Source organism: Aethalodelphis obliquidens, unplaced genomic scaffold (genome assembly GCF_003676395.1).
Source record: "Aethalodelphis obliquidens isolate GAN/ISIS:26980383/991018 unplaced genomic scaffold, ASM367639v1 scaffold7, whole genome shotgun sequence".
NCBI lineage: Eukaryota > Metazoa > Chordata > Mammalia > Artiodactyla > Delphinidae > Aethalodelphis > Aethalodelphis obliquidens.
Window position 1 is genome coordinate 12,953,299 of NW_020837951.1, and position 16,410 is coordinate 12,969,708.

Consider the following 16,410-nt stretch of genomic DNA (forward strand, 5'->3'; position numbering starts at 1 on the left):
AGAGTCCTGGCCTTAACTTATGCAGCCAGAAGTAAGGTTCGCTGCTGAGAGGAAAGCTACGTAGTAGAACAATTACCTAAGAAAGTAACAACGGTAGTGTGAGATAAATGTTGCCACAGCAGTAGTCAGGAGTGCAGGGCCTCAAAGGGTGGATAGGAGTTCGCCAGGCTGCGTGCCCAGTGGGGAAAGTCATACCAGGAAGAGGAAACAGCTGGTGCCCAGAACCCAGCTGGGGATGCTGTGGGAGGCTGGGGTAGGATTGCCAGATGAAATACAAGATAGCCAATTAAAATGTAACTTTCAAATAAACAATGAATAATTTTTTAGTCTGTGTCCTATGCTATATTGGGGACATACTTATACTAAAAAATTGTACGTTATTTACCTCATCCCCTTCTGGCCCCCTCCCTGCCAGCAGCCTACTAAGGGGTCCCCCATACTGTGGCCCAGGCACTGCTCAGATTCCATCTTATCCCTCCCTTGCTCAAACACCTGCAGTGGCTCCCCATTGTCCAAACCCTCAACTGGTCATTTGAAGCTCTCTATTGTCTGATCTTCAGCCACTCTCCCAACCTCATCTCCCATCCTTGAACACCCCCAGCCCTTTAATCTCCCACCTCTGGGATTTTTGCTCAGCTGTTTCCTCTGTCTACAATTCCCTCCCCCATGTCCATGCTTCCAGGAAGCCCCCCAGATCCCTATGGGTGAATGGAAGTGGTCATCTCCTTTGATCAGTAGCAGTAGCACCTTGGGTGAGTCATTGCTCATCTCTGAGCTTCCGTTTCCTTGTCTCTAAAATGAGGACAATACTGCCTTTCTTAGGTGTCTGACGGGACAAGAGACCATGTTCAGAAGACACCAGACACACTCTTGAATGTTGCCCATGTCTAGATCAGTGCCAGGCACCCAGTGGGCACAGAGGCACATTTGCTGAATTGAATTGACACAAAGGTCCTGAGCTTTCATTGTTTAACTTGGAATTATCATGCCCACCAGTGGAACTTAGACAAAGTCAATTTCTTATATGAAGATGATCTGAAAAGAGATAAATAATGAAGCCACTGCAATTCTGATTGTATAATGGGTTTCCCTCCCAGTCGACAAGGAACCAAACCAGCTCCCCAAGAAAGGACCCGTTTTGGAACCAAGCATGGCGCCCAGCCTCTCCAGCTCACAGCGGGTAATATTCGCCACACATGTTTCTGTCTCAAGCCCTCCCAATCCCAGACCACAATAGGTGATTTCCTATAGCCATTAGCATAATTAGCTGACTGTGACGCTACAGAGATGCGATTAGATGAGCCTGTGATTTTTGCACAGTTATTTGTCTCAAGTGAGTCACCTGAAGTTCATCTGCCATCAGCATTCATGGCTGCATTCTGTAATCGCAGGGAATTATTTTGCTAATAACAGAGGTCCCTTGATCTAATTTCATTTTAATGCCAGGAGGTACCCTCCCAGAATAATCCGCTCCAGGGCAATTCCAATTTCCAGGTTTGTTACGTTCTGGAGAGAAGACTCAATTCAAGGAGGCTGAAGTTACTTCTTTATCACCCAAAGTCATCTAGGGGTGAAATGGAATCCTGCCTCTGCGTGCTTGCAGAAAAATGCGGGGAGAGGTCCAGAGATAGGGAGCCAGGGAGGGAGGGTGGCTCCCAGCCAAGAGGAACCACTGGAAGACATCACTTATGGATGAGGACAGGTCTGAATTAGGACCACAAGGCATTCCCTGGGAGAACCCGAATTTTCCTTGCATTCATTATCTCATTCGCTCTTTTATCCCATTTCTGGGACCTCTCTGCAAGACCTATGCTGTTATTTGAGTACAAATATCGATAACAAACCCTTAGGCAGCCCTGTTCTAGGTGCTTTACACGTAGTAACTCATTACGTCCCGTGAGGCAGATGGGTGCTACTATTATTCCCATTCTATGGATGGGAAAGCTGAGGCAGAGAGGTTACGAAACTTGCCTCAAGTCACCCCACTAGTAAGGGACGTAACTGGGATTTGAACCTTAGACTGTGAACTTCCTCAAGTTCACGTACAAGGAAGAATCTGAGCCCACCAGGAATTGTTCAACCCCTGCTCTGTGCTCTCCTTTTTACCCCTCACAACAACTCTGGCACGGGGGTGTTGTGAGTCCCATTTTGTTGAGGAAGAAACTGAGTCTCAAGAGGGGGTTGATTTGGCAAGGTCAACACAGGAAGTGCAAGAGCTGGGGCTTGAACCTGAGATTCTGATTCTATACCTGGTGCTACTCTGGCTAAAGTCAGGACGTCATGGTGTCTTTGAACAGCTCCAAAAGCAGGTTGGGTATAATGTAATTACAGTAAGTGCACAGTGACCAGCCACCCAGCTCTGCTCTTTCCTTCCCACTTTGGGGCAGTTCCTCGCCCCAGAAATCAAGTGTCCTTTGCTGTCACCCCATGTTACCAAAGCCTACTTCCAGATTCCTACTCATTCATTCATACGTTTATGCTTTCAGGAGAGGGCCCTGCAGTTCAGCGCGAAGGGCCAGGAGGTTGACATGGCTCTGCCACCCCATTCCTCTCTAAGCCCTGCTCTTCTTATCCGTTCAAGAAGGAGGAGTGTTCTTTGTAAACTGATTGAGACACAGAGCCGTCATTTCAAATGAAAAAGTTCAGGCAAACCCAGAGTTTACATCAAGTGAAAGCAGAGCTGTGTTAGGGGAGGTGGGGGTCTCTCCTATATGTCAACCTCTGGGCATTTCCTCTGACCCAACTGGAAAACCACTGGCCTGGACAGAGTGTCTTGGTTCTTGAGGTTCTTAGAACCAAGGAATCTGGGATCCCCTGATGGCGGGTGATACCCAAAATGCTGGGTGGGCAGCAAAATGCCCTCCTGACAGCCCCCCCACCCCCTGAACACCTGTCCTGCCTTGTTGGTGGCATCAGGGGACAAATCTGAAAGGGGCCTGTCAGCAAGGCCAGGCTGTGCCCAAGCCCCTGGCCCTGGGGGAAGTTTTCCAGGAGTCTCAATGCAGAGAAATGTTGCCTGCTTCTCCCCACAGGCCTGTGGAGTCAGTCTGTCCTGGTACATTGGCCAGAGGACAGGCTACTCCTCTCACCCAGGCTCTGCCCATTTGTTTTCTCTCTCATCCTCTCCCTTTTCTAAAAACATAGTTTTTTTTGTTTTTTTTTTTAATCCCTCCCCCACTCCCTCCTTCTTTCAACAAATGCTCACTAGTCACCAGTTTTCTGTTCTAGGCCTGATGCTTCAGGGGGAATGGGCCGACTTCACACACAGAGAGACAGCTGCATCCTGGAGGGATTGGTGCCACCAGTGCCCCAGGCACTCACTCACTCACTGGAGCTGGGAAGGCTTCCTGGAGGCAGTGGTGACCAAAGGGGCACTAATGCATGAATAGGAGATAGCCCAGTTTGGGGGCCATTGCCGATGGGGAGGAGACGGACATTCCAGGCTCAGAAGAGAGGTGGAGTTGGGAGCCGTGGCAGGTGGGATGAGATAGTATCCTTGAAGCGCTGTCCAAGGGCTGTGGACTTGATCCTGAGGGTCACGGGGAGTCAGTGGCAGGTTTAAGCAGGCCAGATGGGGAGGCTGGACATGCATTTTAGAAGCTCCTCTGGCTGCACACACAGCTGGGGGTAAGGAGACGGTGAAATGGGGCTTCCTTTCCTTTCCCTTGTCACCTCCCCACCCCTGTCCTCCCTCAACACGCAGCCGGGCTCCCCGCCGGAGACGCAGCCTGTGGACAGCAGAGAAGAGAGGCATTGGCCTGTCCCGACCCTGGCCTGGGCCCCAGCCAGGAGGGCAGCCCTTGACCCCTTCACCCCCAGGACCAAGGGTCAGGATGAGTTCAGATCTCCATCCCCACCAGCTGGGAGGCTTTGATTTGGGGGCGGGGCTCTGAAAAGGGCCTGTTTGTGAATCCGAGCTAAAGTGGGGTAGCTTCCCCACCCCCTCCCCTCCCAGCACCTTCTCTCCAGATCCTGGCTCTGACAAGCCCCTGCCGGGCCGAGCAGCCCCACTTGGCCCGGATCACGGCCCCTCCTCCACACCGGGGCGGGCAGGGGGAGGTTTCATCCCGAAACACAAGCTCTTTTGTTCCACCACTCCTCTCGGCTCTCAGCCCTGCAGCGCGTTGGTGGAGGTTTTCCTGGCACTCAGGGAGCCCCAGGTCAGCTGAAGGATGAGGCTTGGCGCGGACGGTGAGAGGCTGGGAACCGGGGCTGGAGGACAGGCGAGTGCTGACTGCAGCTTTGGGCCCCGTCCCTCCCGTTTCTCAGCTCCTGCCTACTCTGGGACAGTCGTTCTTAATCGGGGGCAATTTATCCCACAGGGAACATTTTGCAATGTCTGGAGACGTTTTTGGTTGTCACGACTTGGGCTGGGGGTGGGGGGCGGATATGGTACTGGCATCTGGTGGGTAGAGGCAGGGATACCGCTAAACACCCTCTGACGCACAGGTCGGTCGGTCCCCACGACAGAGTTATCCACCCCACACGTCAGTAGTGCCAAGGTTGAGAAACCCCGCCTGAGGGAACAGCCCCCTCACTCTGTGTCCTCAGCCGTGACTCAGCCTTCCTTCAGGCCGGTCACCCCCAAGTTTCAGGCTGGGAGACTTGGGACACGCATTCCCACCTCTGCACCCTTGCTCAGGCTGTTTCCCTTGCTGGGGCACCCTCCCTGCTGCCCTCCACTTATCTAAATCTCATTTCTCTCCACCCCCTCCTACCTGTTGGGACCCTCCCCTGCTGCCTGCACCCGCCCCCGCTGCCCCCTCCCAGAAGCCATCTCTGACTCCCTGATACCAATTCCTCCCTTCCCTGTTCAGCCACTGCCAGCTTCGGTCCTCAGTTCGCACATCTATGCAATGAACTGGCCAGGTGAACAGAGAACCCAGGCCCTTCCCGCCTCTTCCTGGCGCAGGACTAGGCAACCTGGAATGCTCAGTGCAGACTGACAGTGGCACAGAGTGGGATGCACGCTGGCTTTGGAGCCAGCAAGACCAGGGTTCAAATCCTGCTCTACCGTTTCCTTGCAGTGTGACCAGGGGCCAATTGCCAAACGTCGCTCTGCCTCAGTTTCCCCCTCTGTAAGATGAGTGAAAGCTCTATGAGCTGTGCACTTTCCCTTCCCTCCCCTTGTTCCCTGTCTGGCTGGTTTACCTCATTAAGGTGCCCCCCATCTCTGGCCAGTCTCAGATTCAGAACCATATAATATTGGGGCCGAGAGGAAGAGGATCAGAGTGTCCCTCATACTTCTCCCTAGAAGCTCAGCTTGCACTGCTCGGGCTGCTGAGGACCTTGGGGAAGGGAGACCTCTGAAACTGGAGGTTCAAAAATCCAGAGGCGGGCTTCCCTGGTGGCGCAGTGGTTGAGAGTCCGCCTGCCGATGCAGGGGACACGGGTTCGTGCCCCAGTCCGGGAAGATCCCACATGCCACGGAGCGGCTGGGCCCGTGAGCCATGGCCGCTGAGCCTGCGCGTCCAGAGCCTGTGCTCCGCAACGGGAGAGGCCACAACAGTGAGAGGCCCGTGTACCGCAAAACAAACAAACAAACAAACAAAAAAACCCAGAGGCTGGGCGGGCCCAGGTGAGCAGTGGCGCAGGAATGCTGCTGCCCTCTTGGCTTCCGGCCTTCTTGGCATCTCTCCCTCCATGCGCTCTTTCCAGCTTCCCAGCCCCCTCCTGTAGGCTTCCCCTACTGGGGCTGTGACCTCCCCAGGTAGACAGCCACCCAGACTTAGCGGAGCTGGCTCAGGGGAGGGGCACTGTGTTGAGTAGAGGTGTGGTTTGGGGTCTTAGGAATTCAGGGGAGACAGCACAACTGCACCCCTCCCCTGCTTGGACCTATTCATGGCTCCCTGGATGCAGGATGGAAACCAAGCCCCTGAGCCTGGAACCCCTAAGCTCTCCAGGCTCCTCCCCTACCTCCTCCCATCTGGATTTTGGGGTCCAGCCTCACTGAATCACTCCAAGTTTCCAGTAGACCCATCTCCAGCCTGCTAACTACCTCCTTCTGCAGGCCAAGCCCTGGTTACCTTTAAGCTCAGCACATCCCCTGCACACCACCCCCCAGGCCTCCCTGCCCTGGGCTGTCATTGTAGCTTTGGGCCCCTGTCCTGAGCTTTGCCCTGAGGACAGACACCCAGCCTTGTCCTTCCCTGGGCCTCCAGTGCCTGGCAGACAGCTAGCCTGGAGGAAGGGCTCAACATGAATTAAAGAAGTGAACGTAGGCAGGGAAAAAAGACACCCCGGCCCCCCATCCCCCCCAGTACTCTCCTCCCCCAATTCCAGTGGCTGTCCCTTAGAATCACCTGGTGGGGGTGGGGTGGGGGGAAGGGAGGGGAGGAATTTAATATTCCAATGCCCAGTCCCCCTCTAGACTAACTGAATCCAAATCTCTAGGGCTGAGGCTGGGGTGAGGGTTAGGACTCTGGATGACTGAGATCAGACCATGTCCCCTCCCCGCCCCCGGCAAGTGAGCTGACTCTTGGGGGAGGCTTCCAATGCTCTTTGATCCCCACCGTGTGTTGCACTGATCAGAGAAGCTCTTTACTGCTCGCATCGGGTCGTCCATTCAACAAGCATCAGCAAGAAGTGCTGAGGCACGAAGACAGGCGGACATCCGGGTGTGACGGGGAGCACAGGAGGATGCGGGTGCTGGGAGCACTTGTTAGAGAGTCCCCTGGTCTGGGGTGGGGACTGGAGGCAGAGGGTGAGGCAGGAGGCCCAGGGTGGGGCTGGCAGCCGGGCGGGGTGTGGGGTGTGAAGTAGGCCGCGTGTGGGCAGGGGTGAGATGGAGACCGCAGATGTGAGGAAGGGGCGGGGGATGTGGAAGGAGAGGGAGTCGTGCTTGGGCATCTGGGTGGCTTGGCTAGAGGAGGAGGAAGAGCAGCCTGCCCGGAAGAGTGAGAAGGGACGAGGATGGGGGAGGGGCGTGGGGGTCACATGCTTGCCGGTAGTGAGAGATTCCAACAATGACAAATGCAATAATAATCATCACAGTAATGACCACCAACGTCAGCTGAGGGTTAACTCTGCCTGAAAGGGTCTCAGGACTGTTTTTTAAGCATTAACTGTTTACTCCTCCTAGTAACTTGTGAGACAAGGGCTAGTGTAATCATCCCATCTCACAGACGGGAAAACTGAGGCTGGAGGAAGTTACATAATTTTCCCAGAGCCACATACTCCCTGGTAAGTGGCAGGGATCTGATGTAGGTGGGCTGCCAGTCCAGGGACCCTGGTCTGAGCCACCCACTCCCAGCCCACCCCACCAGGGCCTCTCAGCCTGGAAGAGCAGGGAGCCTGCGCCTGACATCCCGCATTCAGCAGTCAGGGCTCCTCTGGTGGCCTTGGCCAGAGCAGTCTGGGGCAGGGGGTGGTGCCGAGGAGCACGTGGGCGGTGAGGGACCCGGGCTGCCCTGATGGAGCTTGGCTGTGAAGGAGCAGGGAGGCTGTGTGCGCTGAGGGGGTGAGATGTGGAAGAGATGGAATGGCAGGCTCGTTGAAGGAGGAGATGCGGCCGGTGGAGGGGCTGAGCGGGGCGGGGAGGGGGGGTCCCCAGGCAGGCGGAGGGCGGGGGATGCAGACCCCAGAGCCACCTGGCCTCAGCGGGGAGCTGAGGGAAGGAGGCAGAGCTGAAGCCCCAACACCAGTGGACCTGGAGGGACCTGGAGGGGCCTGGAGAGCCTTTGGGAGCTGGAGCCTCACTCCCCTCGCTGCCCCCAAGTCTGTGCAGCTGAATGGGGTGTGGGGGAGCTCTGCGGGAGGGGAGGGGGCAGGGCGGGAGCAGGCAGGCCCAGCGGGAGGGAGGCAGAGAGACAGAGACAGAGATTCAGCAGTACTCGAGCAGCGGGCACCATCCATTCCCCCAAGCTGTCGGAGGCCCAGTCTGGGAGAGGAGCCCCAGAAGGTGGGCACAGACACCCCGACTGGGCCCACCACAGAGCTGGCCAAAGGAAAGACTGAAGGGTCTCAGAGCTGGAACCCTCCTAGGCGCCTGGCTTCCAGGCCATGAAGTTGGCACAGACGCTTGGTCAAGGACAGTCTCACCAGGAGAGAAGGGTCTCTACTGTCCCTCGCAGGCCGGTGGGGGAGGGGTGTGGAGACCAGGTACCAGGAGGGAAACCAGGGACAGACCTGGGACAGCCCCAGGAGGCTCCCGAGTCAGACCCTGAACTTGGCAGCCTGGGCTTCGGGAGGCCAGAGCCCACCCTCCCTCCAGACTTGTCTGGCCACCTCCTGGTTCAACCTCACACTGTGTTCCAGGTCCCCTCCCTCCGCTGCCCTCGTTCTCCATGCCGAACATTCCACCATTAGTAAAGGCGGGGGAGGCCATTTATCTGAAATTTGGGTCAAGGGAGAGAGAGTCCTGGGCAGAGGCGGGTTGGCGGCTAGGGGACAGGCACCCCAGCCATTTCAGGACCTGTGTTCCCCTGAGCTGGCTCTTCCGGAGCACAGCCTCCCTCATTCTGGTGCCGAGTCTGTGGTACCCCTCACCCTCAGGAGCTCTCTCACAGACGAGATGGAGACCCACCTGCTGGCGCTCCATCCCACTGGCGAGGCGCTCGTGCCCTCAGCACGAGTTCGTGTCACGTACACACACATGCCCATGCACAGAGGCGCACTGCAATGTAGGTCACCGGCTGGAGTGCCTCAGGCCTGGGGTTGTGAGGACCGAGCCATCCGGGCGGACACTTCCAGATTGGACAGAAATGCACCCCTCCCTGCGTCTGCGTCCCGCCCTGCTCGCCTGTGTCAATCTGACCCGAAGCCTCTCTAGGCTTCTGCTTGGTTTTCCCAGAATCCCCTGGCTGAGGCTGCGGAAGCTGACTCCATCCAGGGGAGGGCGCATCTTCTCAGCGTGTGGATCCTTGTGCGGGGCTTCGTGGGGTCTACAGAAGACACAGGGGTGTGGCCCCAACTCGAAGGCTTCCCAGGCATAGCCCATGAGACGGCCTAGGACTAGAGGTGGTGATGACCAGGAGGACACAGTCAAGGAGAGAATAGAGCAGCCTCAGCCAGTGGTCAGGGCTGGCTTCCTAGGGGAGGTGGCAGGACCTTGGCTGGGGAGGTGAGTAAAGGTTTCAAAAAGTCTAGGAAAGGGAATGGTACTGATGCAGCTGGGAAGGTCTAAGATGCTTCCATCCTCCACCCTGGAATTGGAGCCTCTCTGGAGGTCACATCTGGAATGACCATCACTGACTCTTCTACAGAAAACCACGCGATGGCCCTGCAGGCCCTTCAGACACAGCAAGCCCAGCACATCACTCCCCTCCCACCCAGAATATGCTCTTCCACCCATGTCCCCCTCTCAGTGTGGACACCAACAGTCCTGCCACACAGGCCAGAGACCAGGTCACACTGACTTTTTCCTCAGCCCACCCGCTCAGCCTCCAACTTTTCAATCTGGCACATGGAGCAGCTCACAGTCCAGAGGTGAAGACAGGCAGGGAAGCAAATGCACTGTACTCATTGGCGTGTGGCAGGCTAGCTGGAAACCCAGGGTGCCTGCGAGCTCAAAAAAGGTAGTCAGGGAAGGCTTCCTGGAGGAGGTGACACCCAAGCTGAGACTGCAGGCTGAGCAGGAGTGGCCAGGGTGGGAGAGGAGTAGTGGAGAGAGCTGAGATGGGAGAGTATTCCAGGCAGGGGGGATTAGCAAGTGCAAAGTTGAGGATGGCACATTCAAGACAGAGATTAATTGGTCGTGCTGGGATAGAGAGAAAGAAGGGGTGTGCTGGAGACAAGGGCAGAGGTGTCATCCAGGAGTCAGATGGTGGACTGCCTTGACACCGTGGTAACAAGTTTAGACTCTATCCTGCTGCATTGGGGTGCCCTGTGGGACTTTAAGATGCCTGAGAGTGGCCCCTTTAGCTGCACACAGAGGATGAGTTTGGGGGATGGGCGAAGACAGGGATCCCCAAGAGGGCGCAAGGTAGCTGTCTAGCATCCAAGGTGGGGCGTGGCCTGAGGTGGGGGCTGGGAGATGGAGAGCCAGGGCAGAGCTCAGGACCAGTTAGGAACTAGAATGGCCCTTGAGTGGTTCTGGTTCCTCCTCTCTCAGGTCCCCAACTTCTCATCGTGTAATGGGGGATGGCCAGGAGGACCCCCAAAGACCCTCTCCCTTGGATCTCCTCACACTTGGGGCCATTTTCTGTTTGCTCCAGTCTCCCCAGGCTTCTGAGGTGACCTCTTGGGAGGAACCCCCTCTGGGAGGGGCATAGCTCTAGCTTCCAAAGGCCTGGGGTGTAGTCAGCAGCCCAGGGCACAACCACCCAGTAGAAGGAACGAGCTGGGCAGCGGGAACAAAGGGCTGGACTCGGAGTGCCCAGTGGTTGGCCCAGGGAGGCCAGCCAGTGAGAAGGTGCTGAGACACACTGGGCCTCATGGAAAAGGCCCACCAGCCTTCTTGGCATAAGGGGGACCAGAGCAGTGGTCCAGGAGCCTGGGTGTGAGTTAGGCCCCATCACTCACAGGACTGAGATTTGGGTTAGTGACCTCACCTCCTTGTGCCTCAGTTTCTTCATCTATAAAATGGGGATTAAACATGCCAGGAAATACATCAGTTGGTAGGAAAGCTTAGGGGAACCGGGCCCTGCTGCTGAGTGATTCAACAAAGATCTGCAACTAGGTACCACAAGGTAACCTCGAGGGAGGGGCTGGCTCCAGGCAGCCACCGTCCAGGACAATATAAGAAGAAATGATCTGGGAGGTGGCTACTGCTGTCCCCAATCCTCCGATGAGAGGCGCAGAGAGACATGTGGCCCAGACCCCGGGGAGATGCAGCAGGATGGAAGCCCAGGCCCGTGCAGGAGGACAAGGGTGAAATGCCTTTTCTTCCTGAGTTCGCTGCTCCCTCCTCCTCCCACCAGGAGCCCCTCTCCTTGAGCTTCCTCCTGCTGTGCTGGGGGCACTGCAAGCACAGGGGCCACCCTCCCATCTTCCCCAGGCCTCACTCCCCGGCCTTCTTGTGCAGCCAGCTGCTCTGGCTTGGGAACATCCATGATTTAAGCCCCTCCCCGTCCGGCCTCATTGTTCTTTATTGACTCTTCTCCCTGATTTCACCTCATCCCAGAGTCCCGTGGGGCAAGAATTGGGGGCTCCACCCCTCATCCACCTGCCCAGCTGAGGAAGTTCAGAGGCCCAGGCAAGGCCAGCCAGCAGGACTGAGGCTCTCCTGGGCACAGGGAAAGGCTGGGGGTCAGGATACGCAAGGGGCAGCCCAGGGTGGGCAGAAGCGCAGGCGTCTGAGAGTCCTGGGTTTGAATCATGGGTGGCCCCACTAGCTGTGGTCTTGGGCCCTTCTAAGCCTCAACTGTCTCAGCTGAGCAATGGGGCCATTCCTTCCTCTGTGAAGAGCCCACAACTCCATGTGGAACACTTAGCACACAGCTGGGCACGTAGTAAGAGCTCAGTAAGTGGGGTCCCTGCTCTGCCTCTCTGGCCTGATTCCTTCACCTGTGAACTGACCTAAAGTGGGACTGTGGCCTTTCCTGTTCCTTCCGTCCCCAGAGGCCCAGCCAGCTGGTCCACAGCAAAGTCCTAGAGTAAGATGGAAGGAATCTGGAATTGGCATCCCTTCCCCACCCCAGGTAGGCCGGGCGTCCACGATTACCTCCATTTCACAGATGGGGAAACTGAGATTTGCTGTTGAGTTAGCTCAGCAGCAGAGAGAAGAGGAGGCCCCAGGCTCTTGGCCCTGAGGAGGGAGCGGAGGCCTGATCCATCCACACAGCACAGCCTCAGAGAAGGGCCTAGTGGGCACTGGTTCAGAGCTTGGGCTCCAGATGGGACAAACCGACATAACCCTCAGCTCTGCCATTCGCTCCCTGTGTGACTTTGGGTGAGCCACCCAGCCTCTCTGAACTTGTTTCCTCATCTTGAACATGAGAATGACAACACCAGCCTTACAGGGTGGGGGAAAGGGGAAGCGAGATGATGAATGTGAGGCACGTGGCCGGCCAAATAGTTGCTGTTTTTTCCTATTTGTTATTTTTTCTACGGTTATTTTCTATTTGTTACCAGCTGAGGCAAGCCGCTTATGACATCTTCAGCTTCCCCCTCTCACGGGGGAAGGGCCAGGGAGTGGTGACATCAGGCCCCCTGACAGCTTCCAGCCCAAAATAGCCCTTTCTTTAGACTGACCCTCTCCCGTTACAGCGGCTTCTGCACTCACTATTCCCAGCTGACATGACATCACTGTCAGTCGTGGCTCCTGCCCTGTCGTGCTTGTCTCCTGAACTGCTCCAACAGACACTCCTAGCAAGACAGGATCTTAGGCGGCAGCTTTGGTGCAGGGACAGCTCTCGGAAAGTGCAGCAAAATGAAGCCCCCGGGCTCTGTCGCAACCTGGGTTAAATCACTGACCTCTCTGTAAGGTCTTGGTGTCACTTACTTTCCCTGAGCCTCAGTTTCCTCATCTGGAAAATGGAGCTATAACAGCAGCCTAGCAAGTTTGTTGAGGATTCAAGTAGGCAGAGTGTGGGGCCTGGCCTGGAGTAGGTGCTCAGTAAATAGTACTGGTTCTTTTACATGCAGCACCTGGAAGTTTACAAAATCACCTCATCTGCCTCCCTATAGGGCCCCCAGCTGGAGCTCATGTCCTGTGCTGGTATCATGCGAAGAAACTGAAGGCTCTGAGCTGCCGCTTCTGCCCCCAGGGTTTCCAAAGCAACCAGCCCCTTCCGGAGCTTTTATCCTGGTCGTCTGTCTGAGCCCAACTCCCTCACCCAAGAATCATGAACTCCCCCCAGCAGGTGTCCAGCCTCCCATGGTTGTACCTCATCACTCCTCTGGAGACCCCAGCCAACCCGGGAAGCAGGCAGGCAGGACTGAGTCTGCCCATTTGTCAGACAAAGAAGCTGAGTCTGAACAAGGAGCAGGGACTTGGTCCAGGCCACCCGATGGCTGAGGGAGCCGGGCTGAGGCTCAGGCCACAGGGAGGGAAGACGGTGCCAAGTGCTGAGTCGGATTTAGAATCTTAGATGGTCAGAGCTGGAGCGTTCAGGGGTGTGGAGTGCAGTACCCTCATCGGACAGCTCAGGAAACAGAAGTCCAGGGAGGAGGAGGATGCCTGAGGGCACAAGTAAGTTAAGGGCGGGATCCAGCTGGTGCCGCTCACCGTTCACTCATTCATTCATTCATCCAGTGAGTGTGTATCGAGCATCTCCTCAGGGCCAGGCACCGTGCAGGACCCTAGAGATACAGCAGCAAACAAGACACAGCCCCTACTCGCAAGGATCTCAGGGTCTCGAGTGGGAGTCAGGTCAGCGAGCAGCTGATCATCTTGTCCCCTCCCTCGCAATCACAGGCACACAGGAAGGAAGTGATTCTCTGGGCTGGCCTTTCCGTGCGGCTCTGAAGAGCCCATGCCAGAGGGGGTCAGTCAGATCTTGTCTGGCCCTCGCCCCAATTTACTTACACGTGGGGAAACTGAAGCCCCTCCACGAAGGGCTCTGCTGGGGTTAGCGCACAGTCTCCAAGCTCCCTCCTCCTTGCCTTCCTGCCTGTGAATGTTGTGTAAGAGAAACCCCTGCTCCTGTGTTTGCCACTCCCCCCAGCTGTGGTCTGAGCCCTCGCTGGCCTTGCTCTAAGGGTCCCTCATCTCAGGACCCCCTATGGGGCTCTACTCAGCCCTGTCTGCTAAGATGCCCTGAATGTGCTGGAGGCCTCCAGAACATCAGTGTCAGTGGCTGGGGACGTAGCCAAACTCCTTTCATCCCCTGAACACCTGATGAATGGAATTAGAGCTCAGGATATCCACCCGACGGAAGGGAGTCTTGCCCTGCTTGAAGCAGGGAAGGGGGGCCCAGAGCCCCAACCCCAGCTGTGCTTCTCCCAGCCCTGTCCCCATAGAGGCTCCTGGGCCCCCTAAGGAGCTCAGCTTGCCAACACCTGACCAGAAGCTTCACCCTCAATGGAAGTTTCTCCAGCCTCCGTGCCTTTGCACCTGCTGTTCTCTCTGCCTGGAGTGCCTTTCCTCACCTCCTTGGCTAGGCCAACCGAATCGTCCACTCACTCATTCTCAAGTATTTGTTGGATGCTCACTACAGGCCAGTCAGAGAGCTATGCTCTGGGGATAATGGCTGTCAGGGAGCTTAGAGATTAGTGGGGGATACAAAGGTTAAACACATACACATACCATAATGTGTAGTGCAACTAGGAACAGGTCCTATAAAGGAGAAGAGAGAGTCGAAGAGTAGGATCTAATTTGATGCATTGGGGGAACATGATCTAGGGAAAGCTTCTCTGAGCGAGTGTCTTTCAGTGGAGACTGGGAGGAGGTGGAATTAGCTCAGTGGAGACTGAGAGGAAGAGGCAAGGAAACCCCATGTGTGAAGGCCCTGGGCTGATAACTAGCTTGCTGAGTGTGAGGAAGGTCAGATCACTGTGGCTGGAGCCTATAGAGTGAGGGGGTGAAGACAGAAGATCATGGAGGGAGGCAGAAGATGCTGACCTTGGTGATAGGACCGTGTGACTAACAGGTAGCGGGAGGGGTCCAAGAGAAGGAACCAGAAAAAGAGACTGAGAATAGATGGGAGAAAATCAGGCTAGTGGCCTATAGCCCAGAAGCCAGCTGAAGAAATTGTTTCAGAAAAGAGAGAGTCATCCTCTTCTTCGGTGGAGGAGTCACCTCCTCTGGGAAGCCTTCCTGGACTCCACACGTGGGGTTAGGGGTTCCACGGGACCCTGACCTTCCGCATCAGAGAGAACTTACCTCTCTCTCCCAGACTAGCCTGGGAGTGTCAGAAAGGCAGAGACAAGGTTTGATTTACCTCTCCAACCACAAAATTTAGTCCAGGACCTGAACGTAGTATTTGTTAGATGAACAAATGCAGGACCTGGGCTTAGAGAGGAAGTGACTCTGAGGCCACAGTTGTCCCTTTTCCAGGATGGCCCCTTCAGCGTGGGGACATTCCCAAGGACTTCCTGGGCTCTCCTCCATTCCTGCCTGCCCCCTTCCTAAGGAACGCTCTCCTGTCCCTTGTCCTCTTCCTCTCAGTTTCCAGGCTCCTCACTGCCTGACCAGCTTCCAGAAGGCCAGCCACAGGGCAAGACAAGGATCTGATGGTGCATGGGCCCTTCAGTTAGGGGGCAAGCAGCCTCCGTTTCCGGGGTCCCTGGGCTTACCCTGCCCCAAGCCTGCCACTAGCAAACCCAGAGGACAGCAGGTTGGGACTGTGGGTTCCCGAGAGACCACTGGGTGCCAGGTGGGGAGATGGAGCCCCAGGGGATCTGGAGCCTTGCTTGGCTCTGGGTTGGTCCCCCAGACAAGGGTCTGTGCCCTCCGTGGGGTAGCATCCCCGTGCCAAGCTTCAGGTAAACATCTCTGGAGACCAGCAGGCCTGTCGCACACCCCAGACTGTCTGCCCCCATCTCCCCCCCACCAGGAACTCATCACTCTGAACCCAGTATCATTTGTCTGTCTCCTATTGGAGGCTGGGAGCTCTTCCAGGGCCAGGGCCTCCGTCTCCCTTTTCTCCCCTCCCTCTCTCTTTTTCTTCCCAACATTCACTAAACACCAACTGTTTCTTAGGCTTGAGTTCTTTATTCCAGCATCCCTGACCCTGACACAGAGCCTGGCACGTGGGGGTCACTCGGCGTGCGTCCACTGGCCACCTGACCGTCCAAAGACGCCCGGCCAGCAGGCTGCCAAGTTCCCCCGAGGGGTGCAGCTCCAAACGTGGCAAAGGGCCCCTCTCCCTGGAAAGAGCTGAAGCTGGCAGGAGGGAGGTAATTTGGCCTTGAATCTTTGCCCAGCGGCCAGGCCTGGCTGCGGTGGGGCTTGGGGGTCCAGAGGGAGAAGAAAACAGTTTTCTTAGCAGGGATCATGGTCCCAGGAGGGTCTGGGCCCCCAAAAGGCGGATCCAAGCTGGGGTGAGGCCTCCCTTGACTAGCCCTCCTCTCTGAGGCCAAAAGGGCCCTCTCCCTACTGAGCCCTAAAACCTGCTGGCCCCCCAGGGCCCCCCCCCTCAGTCTCTCCTGCCCTCCTGCCTCTCTCCTTTGCACAACACAGAGATGGCCAGAGCACCCCAGGTGTCCTAGCCAAAGGTGCACAGCCTGGCTGGGCTGAGCAATGGGGTCTTAGTTCCCTGCACCCCTGGAGCCCCAAGCCTGCAGAAACTGCCCCGGCCGAGCCATTCCGAGCCTTACACGTCCCTGCCGTGGGCTCCAGACAAGTTGCTCTGTCCCAAGCAACTTTTCCCTAACAATCTGCCCGGGCTTTGCAGGGAGCCTGCGTCAGGGGCAGCTCCCCGGTGGCAGCCCCTGGGGCCCTGCAAAGCGGGGAGTGCTTACAGCTGGGCTTTAATTACAGACTGCGCTCCTGTTGCCTGGTCCATCTATATTTATCTGCAGGATCTAACTAATCAAACTCCCCACGGCACCCGGCAGGCCTGGGGACAGCGAGTGAGGCAGACAGGC